The sequence below is a fragment of the Oculina patagonica genome, unplaced genomic scaffold (genome assembly GCF_052425735.1).
Source record: "Oculina patagonica isolate OP01 unplaced genomic scaffold, crgOcupat unplaced19, whole genome shotgun sequence".
NCBI lineage: Eukaryota > Metazoa > Cnidaria > Anthozoa > Scleractinia > Oculinidae > Oculina > Oculina patagonica.
Genome location: NW_027557955.1, coordinates 11,722 through 23,386, shown reverse-complemented (window position 1 = coordinate 23,386; position 11,665 = coordinate 11,722).

The window sequence follows — 11,665 nt, the reverse complement described above, 5'->3', positions numbered from 1 at the left end:
TACATCTACCGACATTAATACATCTACCGACATTAATACATCTACCGACATTAATACATCTACCGACATTAATACATCTACCGACATTAATACATCTACCGACATTAATACATCTACCGACATTAATACATCTACCGACATTAATACATCTACCGACATTAATACATCTACCGACATTTTTATAGTAAAAAATGATTATGATTATTATTATAAAAAAAGTATTGATAACAATTATAATTACAGCTATACGCCCTCGACAAAAATTTATTATCCGGAGCCGTTTATAGCATCTCCTAGTTTAGTTCATAATGATATATGATTTTTGCATATTTTAGTATACCATTATTGATTATGATTTTTTTTCATCTTTATCATTATTTTTTTTTTTTTAACTGCATTTTGCACGGCCCGCTGATGCGCGATGCGCAATAAACCTAAGCGCGAAACTAGGGGTTTTAGTCGATCAAAATGCGGAGACTTAATTACTGGATTAGTGCCCGCCGCGTGAGCTAGTTCAATAATCATACACGAATCAATTGATTCTGCTGACTGAGATGATGGTGTTGGGACAGTAGAAATGACTATGGCCATAAGGGCATACCAGTGGGGGTGAGAATATTGATATCCTAGATCCATCAATTTATACCCTAATGATCGCAAGTACGAACCAACACTATTTGGTCATACAAGTTATAATTATAACTATGAATCCCAAATCCGCAAAAAATATATTAATGAATACTTATCTGTTAAAAGTGATAACACACTATTTACCACGTCTAAATTATTTTCTAACAACAATTATTCTGCAAATAAATTAAAAACCGCTATTTCGGATAATATAACACGAAAACCAAAATACCATAATTACACAAGACCTCGGCATAAAATATATTTAGAGGGGGACTCTTGTGCAAATATAAATTCTAATAATATCAATAACTCTGCTTATATTGTGAGCTTATATAACAAATATTATATTAATAACGCCGTTAATTCTCAATCACCGTTTTCTTTTTATAATACGTTAAATATTTTTAGAAAACAACTAGATGTTATCGATTATAAAAGTGTTATATCGCGTTATAGAGATAATGTAACGTCGCGTATTTATAGCCCAAACAATAATTTTATATTATATAAATTATTATTATATAATAAAAATATTTTTTTGAATAATAGTAATTTTATAGCACAAACCGATCAATTTGCAAATAATGTTTTATTTGGAAATATAAATTTATTGCACCATAATGTAAATTTTAATAAATGAATTTATTCTAATATTACTTTAAATGCAACAAATAAAATTTTTAACCAAACTAAATTGTTATCCAATTTTATTAAAACTAAAAAGTCAAATTTAAGTATTTTTAACGACCTTGTTATCATGAATAAAAAAATTCCTAATATCACCGATAAGTATAATATTGCCGATAAGTATAATATTGCCGATAAGTATAATATTGCCGATAAGTATAATATTGCCGATAAGTATAATATTGCCGATAAGTATAATATTGCCGATAAGTATAATATTGCCGATAAGTATAATATGTCTTTGATTTTTTCATCAAATAATTTTTTTCAACTTCCGCATTATAATCAATTTGGAGATTTATTTGAAGAAAAATATGCTTTTTTAAATTTAATTGATTATTATTGAGATCAGTTAGATCATGATTATTCATCTGAAATAAAATATATTAATTTAGCCGAAGCGCCCGCCTTATGTTATAATTTATTTAGATTTAATAATTTAAGCAACAATAATAATTACTTTTATAATAATAAAAACTCTCAAATCTTTAAAAATTTTATTTTCAAATGAAATTTTAATTATATATTATTTAAAAATTATGTAAATACATATAATTTATACTCACAAATATATAATCACAATAACGACAATTCTTTATTTTTTCTAAATAATAACATTTATAATAACATTTATAATAACATTTATAATAACATTTATAATAACATTTATAATAACATTTATAATAACATTTATAATAACATTTATAATAACACGATTTTAAATTTCAATTACGATATTTATGCCAATATCGCTCTCTATTTTAAAGAGTATAATAATTTTATCAAAGCGTATTACACGTGATATGAATATACAGAATCATATTTGTATCCCCGTTTATTTTCAAATACTTTTAATAAAGTAAATAATACCCAACCCGCGTCTAATTTCAAAGATATCTTAAGTAAAAACAAATTAACATTTAATAAACTTAAATTTAATATTTACCGATTAAAAATTTTACCGGTAAAAAATTTAATGTGATATAAGTTAAATAATACCTTATTTTTTAATTTTAACTTTAAAGATAGCAATGAATTTTCAATTTTACAAAATAAGTGAAGGTGTATTTTTTTTAATTATTATAAAGTAGAAATCGCAAAACCTAGAAATCTAATTATTTTACCTAACGGCAGGTATAATAAACCTTCGTACATATTAAATTACAATAATATTAATGATTCTTCTAAGACATTATTTTATAAAAACTTTAATACCGTATACACAAAAATTTTTTACCAAAAAAAAAACTTAACTCCAAATTTAACATACAAGTTAGAATATCTTATTAATTACAACAAATGAAATCTTCACTTTTTATTTAAACAAAAAGCGAATCACATATTATATAATTTTTGAAATACGTCTGATTTTAAATCAATAAAAAACCAATTAAATTTACTAAATAATATACATTTTGATAATATGCAATGTAATTTGTATACGCGCATTAAAATTGATTATACACGAATTAATAATAATAAGATAGAAATTAATTTAGACTATAATACCACGAATATGACCAAATCTGCTAACCGCAATTTGAATACAAATAATATTAACAGCGGCGGTTTATTTAAAAATGCTGAACTATTAAAAGATATTTATACTAAATATAATATTATAAGTAAATTCTCAATAAATTTACACATGCTTAAAGTCATTAAACAACTTAGTTTAAATTGCTCATATATTTTACCGTCGAGTTTATATAATGATAAATATTACAATTATTTATATAAAATTAATGACAAATATAACCACCTTTTTTATTTAAATTATACCAGAAGCGTAAATTATTTTAATAAATTTTTAATTTCAAAATACTCTGCATATTTAAATACTATTAACTTAAATACTATTAACTTAAATACTATTAACTTAAATACTATTAACTTAAATACTATTAACTTAAATACTATTAACTTAAATACTATTAACTTAAATACTATTAACTTAAATACCATTAACTTAAATACTATTAACTTAAATACTATTAACTTAAATACTATTAACTTAAATACTATTTTAAATACTATTAACTTAAATACTATTTTAAATACTATTAACTTAAATACTATTAACTTAAATACTATTAACTTAAATACTATTAACTTAAATACTATTAACTTAAATACTATTTTAAATACTATTTTAAATACTATTAACTTAAATACTATTTTAAATACTATTAACTTAAATACTATTTTAAATACTATTAACTTAAATACTATTTTAAATACTATTAACTTAAATACTATTACTTAAATACTATTAACTTAAATACTATTAACTTAAATACTATTAACTTAAATACTATTAACTTAAATACTATTAACTTAAATACTATTAACTTAAATACTATTTTAAATACTATTAACTTAAATACTATTAACTTAAATACTATTAACTTAAATACTATTAACTTAAATACTATTAACTTAAATACTATTAACTTAAATACTATTAACTTAAATACTATTAACTTAAATACTATTAACTTAAATACTATTAACTTAAATACTATTAACTTAAATACTATTAACTTAAATACTATTAACTTAAATACTATTAACTTAAATACTATTAACTTAAATACTATTAACTTAAATACTATTAACTTAAATACTATTAACTTAAATACTATTAACTTAAATACTATTAACTTAAATACTATTAAGTTAAATACTATTAAGTTAAATACTATTAAGTTAAATACTATTAAGTTAAATACTATTAACTTAAATACTATTAACTTAAATACTATTAACTTAAATACTATTAACTTAAATACTATTAACTTAAATACTATTAACTTAAATACTATTAACTTAAATACTATTAACTTAAATACTATTAACTTAAATACTATTAACTTAAATACTATTAAGTTAAATACTATTAAGTTAAATACTATTAAGTTAAATACTATTAAGTTAAATACTATTAAGTTAAATACTATTAAGTTAAATACTATTAAGTTAAATACTATTAAGTTAAATACTATTAAGTTAAATACTATTAAGTTAAATACTATTAAGTTAAATACTATTAAGTTAAATACTATTAAGTTAAATACTATTAAGTTAAATACTATTAAGTTAAATACTATTAAGTTAAATACTATTAAGTTAAATACTATTAAGTTAAATACTATTAAGTTAAATACTATTAAGTTAAATACTATTAAGTTAAATACTATTAAGTTAAATACTATTAAGTTAAATACTATTAAGTTAAATACTATTAAGTTAAATACTATTAAGTTAAATACTATTAAGTTAAATACTATTAAGTTAAATACTATTAAGTTAAATACTATTAAGTTAAATACTATTAAGTTAAATACTATTAAGTTAAATACTATTAAGTTAAATACTATTAAGTTAAATACTATTAAGTTAAATACTATTAAGTTAAATACTATTAAGTTAAATACTATTAAGTTAAATACTATTAAGTTAAATACTATTAAGTTAAATACTATTAAGTTAAATACTATTAACTTAAATACTATTAACTTAAATACTATTAACTTAAATACTATTAACTTAAATACTATTAACTTAAATACTATTAACTTAAATACTATTAAGTTAAATACTATTAAGTTAAATACTATTAAGTTAAATACTATTAAGTTAAATACTATTAAGTTAAATACTATCAACTTAAATACTATCAACTTAAATACTATTAACTTAAATACTATTAACTTAAATACTATTAACTTAAATACTATTAAGTTAAATACTATTAAGTTAAATACTATTAAGTTAAATACTATTAAGTTAAATACTATTAAGTTAAATACTATTAAGTTAAATACTATTAAGTTAAATACTATTAAGTTAAATACTATTAAGTTAAATACTATTAAGTTAAATACTATTAAGTTAAATACTATTAAGTTAAATACTATTAAGTTAAATACTATTAAGTTAAATACTATTAAGTTAAATACTATTAAGTTAAATACTATTAAGTTAAATACTATTAAGTTAAATACTATTAAGTTAAATACTATTAAGTTAAATACTATTAAGTTAAATACTATTAAGTTAAATACTATCAACTTAAATACTATCAACTTAAATACTATCAACTTAAATACTATTAACTTAAATACTATTAACTTAAATACTATTAACTTAAATACTATTAACTTAAATACTATTAACTTAAATACTATTAACTTAAATACTATTAACTTAAATACTATTAACTTAAATACTATTAACTTAAATACTATTAACTTAAATACTATTAACTTAAATACTATTAACTTAAATACTATTAACTTAAATACTATTAAGTTAAATACTATTAAGTTAAATACTATTAAGTTAAATACTATTAAGTTAAATACTATTAAGTTAAATACTATTAAGTTAAATACTATTAAGTTAAATACTATTAAGTTAAATACTATTAAGTTAAATACTATTAAGTTAAATACTATTAAGTTAAATACTATTAAGTTAAATACTATTAAGTTAAATACTATTAAGTTAAATACTATTAAGTTAAATACTATTAAGTTAAATACTATTAAGTTAAATACTATTAAGTTAAATACTATTAAGTTAAATACTATTAAGTTAAATACTATTAAGTTAAATAATATTAAGTTAAATAATATTAAGTTAAATAATATTAAGTTAAATAATATTAAGTTAAATAATATTAACCCAAATAATATTAACCTAAATAATATTAACCCAAATAATATTAACCTAAATAATATTAACCTAAACACTATTAACCTAAACAATATTAACCTAAACAATATTAACACTAGTGACGTACCGTTAAGCAATATTAATTGAAACGCAATTCATAAAGATCAAGTAAACTCAATAAATACAGCGTTAAGTAATTTTAATTATTTTACATTTTTATGCTTATACAACAGCTTAATATACAATTCAAGCAACGCTGATCATATTATTTATAACAAATTAGTAACTCAACCAATTTATTCTAATAAATACCAACGATCGCAGCGTTATATGATGTTTTATAATCCATACCTACCTAATTGCATTAGCCTATTTACATTTACATTTATAAAATTTAAATTAGTGCATATAAAATTTAATAATAATTCATCCGATTTAATTTATCCTAATCACCAGCATATCAACATCACTAACGCCCAGCTTAATTTTATAGCGCAGCGCAGCGTGGAACAACATAAAATTGAATTAACTTGTAATTTAAAACTAGGACAGCTTTTAGTTCAATTAATTTTTAAATATAAATTTAAAGACATCGTAGAAATCAAAATATATAACTTTTTACAACCCCAATTACTGAGTATAAGTTGGGCGTTACTAACTAAAGTTCAATACGCCAATAGGTTCTTAACTACATTACCTGTTAAATTATTAACAAGTACAACAAGTGCGAATCCAATGGTACTTGTACCTAATATGAGTTCTAGTTCACTATCAAACTTAAATTTAATGCTTTTATTTTTTAAAACTTTTACAGCACAACAAATGCCCTACTTAATTCATTTGGAAAATATTAATATAACCCCAATTGTATTAAAAATTATACAACAAATACCTTCATCGCTGAATATCCCAAATATCAACCTACATAATATCAACCTACATAATATCAACCTACATAATATCAACCTACATAATATCAACCCACATAATATCAACCCACATAATATCAACCTACATAATATCAACCTACATAATATCAACCTACATAATATCAACCTACATAATATCAACCTACATAATATCAACCTACATAATATCAACCTACATAATATCAACCTACATAATATCAACCTACATAATATCAACCTACATAATATCAACCTACATAATATCAACCTACATAATATCAACCCACATAATATCAACCTACATAATATCAACCCACATAATATCAACCCACATAATATCAACCTACATAATATCAACCCACATAATATCAACCTACATAATATCAACCTACACAATATCAACCTACATAATATCAACCTACACAATATCAACCTACATAATATCAACCTACACAATATCAACCTACACAATATCAACCTACATAATATCAACCTACATAATATCAACCCACATAATATCAACCCACATAATATCAACCTACATAATATCAACCTACACAATATCAACCTACATAATATCAACCTACATAATATCAACCTAATTTTTATTTCTAGTCGATTAAGTAATCCTTACATGCCAATTAAACGTGGTTTTAGTAATCTATATAAATCTATAACTCAAAATGTCACAGCAATTCCAGTTGGTGTTAGAATGCATTTTGTTACTACATCTAAGGATATTATACATTCTTGGGCAATACCGTCAGCGGGCATAAAAATTGATTGCATACCAGGATTTTGTTCTCACCGAATTATTTGTTTTTGAAGCGCGGGGACATTTTGAGGTCAATGCATGGAAATTTGCGGAAGATATCACCATTGAATGCCTATTATAATTTATTTTTTGCATAGAGATTTATTTTTATTGTGATGTCAGCATTTTATGTTTTATAAAAACGATTTAAATTTTTTTAGAAAATATGATAAATCCATTATACACACACGCACTAACGCGAAACACACCTCTAATTCTTGGCTCGCTGAATATATAACGCATTAGTTTATAATTTTGTTAAAAATTAATCATATAAAAAAAATTAATTTTATTAAAAAAGAACAAATTTACACAAAGCTAAAATATTCTAGAGTACCGATATATGATTCAGTTTCGGGGGGCAGTGCCTGTTTATTCGCAGGTTTTTTAGGTTTTTTAATTAGCGAGCGTTTTGGTTTAGAAATTGTTGATAGCCTAGATATTTATATTTATTATTTTTACACGCTTTTTATTAGTTTATTGGGGTATATACTTTATAAAAATTACATTTATTGCTATAATATAAAACATCATATTTTTTTTTTTATTAAATTCATATCTAATCAAATTTTATATAAATCTTAAGTGTGTTTAATTATGAAATTATTAAAACCATCAAATTCAAAATTTTTAATTAACGTTATTTTTATTAAATTAATTAATATAATATTAATTATGATCAATATTTATATTTTATTAGTTTTATTGAAATGTTTAATTTTATTTCCACATGTTACCATGTTTATTACAAATTTTTATCTAATTATCCTCAGTATTTTTTTTATACCTATTTATGCGTTTAAAATCACTTTAATTATTTTATTAATTTTTATTAGTAATAATATTTGTTGACTTTACGCTACATTAAAAACAGGCAGTGTATATTTTATCTCATGAGGTCAGTTTTATTTATTTAATAATACGTTTAATTCTAATTTTTTATTTTGTTTTGATACGCTAGGATCTATATCAGGAATTTTAGTCAGCTCACTATCATTAATCACTTTTATTTTTAGTATAGAATATATGTATCGCGAATACCAGTTAAATCAGTTATATTATTTACTTTTTTTTTTATAACTTCTATTTTATATTTATTTATTGTATACGATTTGATACTAATATTAATTTGCTGAGAATTAATTGGATTATTATCGTTTTTATTAGTAAACTTTTATAAAACTCGTGTATATAGCATAAAAGCTGCGTATAAAACTTTTATTTTTTCCCGCATAAGTGATATGTGTTTTTTTTTTGTATTAATTTTATGCATAATAAATTTTAATACAACCGATTTAGCCGAAATTTTTAATCAAATACCGTATTTTATGTACCATATTATACTAATACAATCAATAGCATGCCACTATTTATCTGTTGTTGGGTTTTTAATTTTTATTTGCTCAAGTATAAAAGCTGCGCAATTTTTTTGGCACGTATGGTTACCTGATGCGATGGAAGCTCCTACGCCAGCGTCCGCGTTGATTCATTCGTCCACTTTAGTTATAATGGGTATTTACTTAATTTTACGATTTTCGTTAGTATTCGAATTCACTAAATATTTAAATATAATAATTAGTTTTTACGGTAGCATTACAATTGGAGTAGCAGCTGCCGCTGCAATATTTCAAAATGATTTAAAAAAATTAGTCGCCTATTCCACAATTAGCCAAATAGGTTATTTATTTTGTGGTTGCGGGGTTAATTGTGCTAATGAAGTTTTATTGTATTTAATTGTTCACGCAATTAATAAAGCTAACTTATTTATTATTGTTGGTTATATCGTGCATTATTTTAATGGAAATACTGATATGCGGTATATGGGCAATGTACATTTTTTAATATTTGATTTAACAATTTTTTCGCTAATCATTTGAATTAATCTAAGTGGAATGCCACATTCATTGGGATTTTTTTCTAAAGAATTTTTATTGCTACAATGTTTTAAGCACAGTTTAATATCAATATTTATTTTTATAAATTTTTGCATAAGCATGCTATGCACTCCCATATATATATTTATATTTATAAATAATGTATTATTTGGTCCACACAAGAGCACATATTCCACAATTAAATTAGCAAATAAACTATTTAATTATAAAAATATAAAAATATTAAACCGGGGTGTTTCAAAAAATTATAATAGAAATATAATAAATATAATTTCAAGTAAATGAGTTATCATTTTAATTTTTTTTTTTGCAGTAGCCTGCTTATTTGTTGATACATATTTGATTTATATTATATTTAATTTCATTGGCGATACCAAATTATTTTTAAACAGCTCCTATATTATTTTATACATAAATGCTGCACTAACTACTAGTTTTACAAATTATAATTATATTTTAATTTTAAATGCGTTTATTAAATATCTAATATTTTTAATATTAATATATTTATCATATTATGCGTCTAAATTTAGATACTTTAATGGCATGAGTATTAGTTTGGTATTACTTAGTTACGTGTTGTGCGCTCACGCATAGTATTGTTATTATGTATATATATTTGTGAACATAACTTTATATTCACACGATAATTTAATAAAAAACAGTATGCGCGTTAAATTGTTATATAATCTAAGCCTTAATAAACTAAAATATAATTTTTTTTTTAAAAAATATATATATATATTTAAAATTTTAATTGTAAATTTGCACTTCAATATCATTTATTTTAACATGTTTTACAACTACTACTGCAATATCTGATTAAAATCTAATTTATACTATTACGTACTCAGTACTAACGTGGTTTATAAAAATAAATTATTTTTTTATAAAAAAAATATATTAAAAAAAAATAAATAATTAAAAACTAATGTGATATGCTTTATAAAATAATAGTTATTATTTTAAGTAACAATTTTATAAAACGTGCGATTTTCTGATAGATATTATAATTATACACTATTGCATCAAAATTTATTTAATACAACAAATGTTACTTCTACAACTAATTACCAACTAATTAGCCACGCTAAAAATGCTATAAAATATAACTATATTTTTGTTGTAAAATTGTTATTACCGTACCCCAGTTTTTCATCGATCACTGGATTTGTTTTATTTACTGCAATACTATTGCAAATTGCAAGCGGATTTTACCTAGCTTGTTATTATTTACCTGAACCGGGATTAATCGTAGAGTTACGCGAAGAAATGTTTTTAGAAACAAGATACGGTTCCGAAATTTATACCATGCATGTTAGGGGCGTAGATGTTTTATTTACATGCTCTTATATCCATATATTTAAAAAGATCTATTTAAGAAATTTTACTGGAAGTGAATCAGACGGATGATTGTTGGGTGGATATGCTTTTATATTTTTTCATTATATTGTTGGTTTAGGTATTTGTTTAAGTGCTTCACACCTCAGCGATTTAACATTTACTATTGCCGCTAATTTGTATTGATCTTTATTATTAAATACGCATAAAACATATTATATTATTTTTACTAATAAACATCTAAATATTGATCAACTAATTAGATTAATGATTTTACATTATATTTCGCCTTTATATTATTTAATGTTAGTTCAATTACATATTTTTTACTGCCACGAGTCCTGAGATTCTCACAGCAATACCGGGGTTTATGAAGGCAAGCGTTCTGCGTATATAACATGATTTTATGATGCATTTAAAAAAGAATTTAGCGATTCAAATTTTAATTTAATTATCTGTATGTTATTTTTTTGAAACCACACATTTTATGTTTATCCTAATAATTATTTTTTTTTTTGAACATTGAAATACTTACGAAATTGAAGAAATAAATTTTTTTTACGTGGCCCCTCATTGATATTTTAGACCGCTAATGGGATTACTAGTTGTTGCTCCCACACATTATGAAGGTGTTATGTGATTAGTGGGTTTTTTTTTATTACTGTCATTTATGCCTGTTTTAAATAAATTTTACAGAAATAATGAAA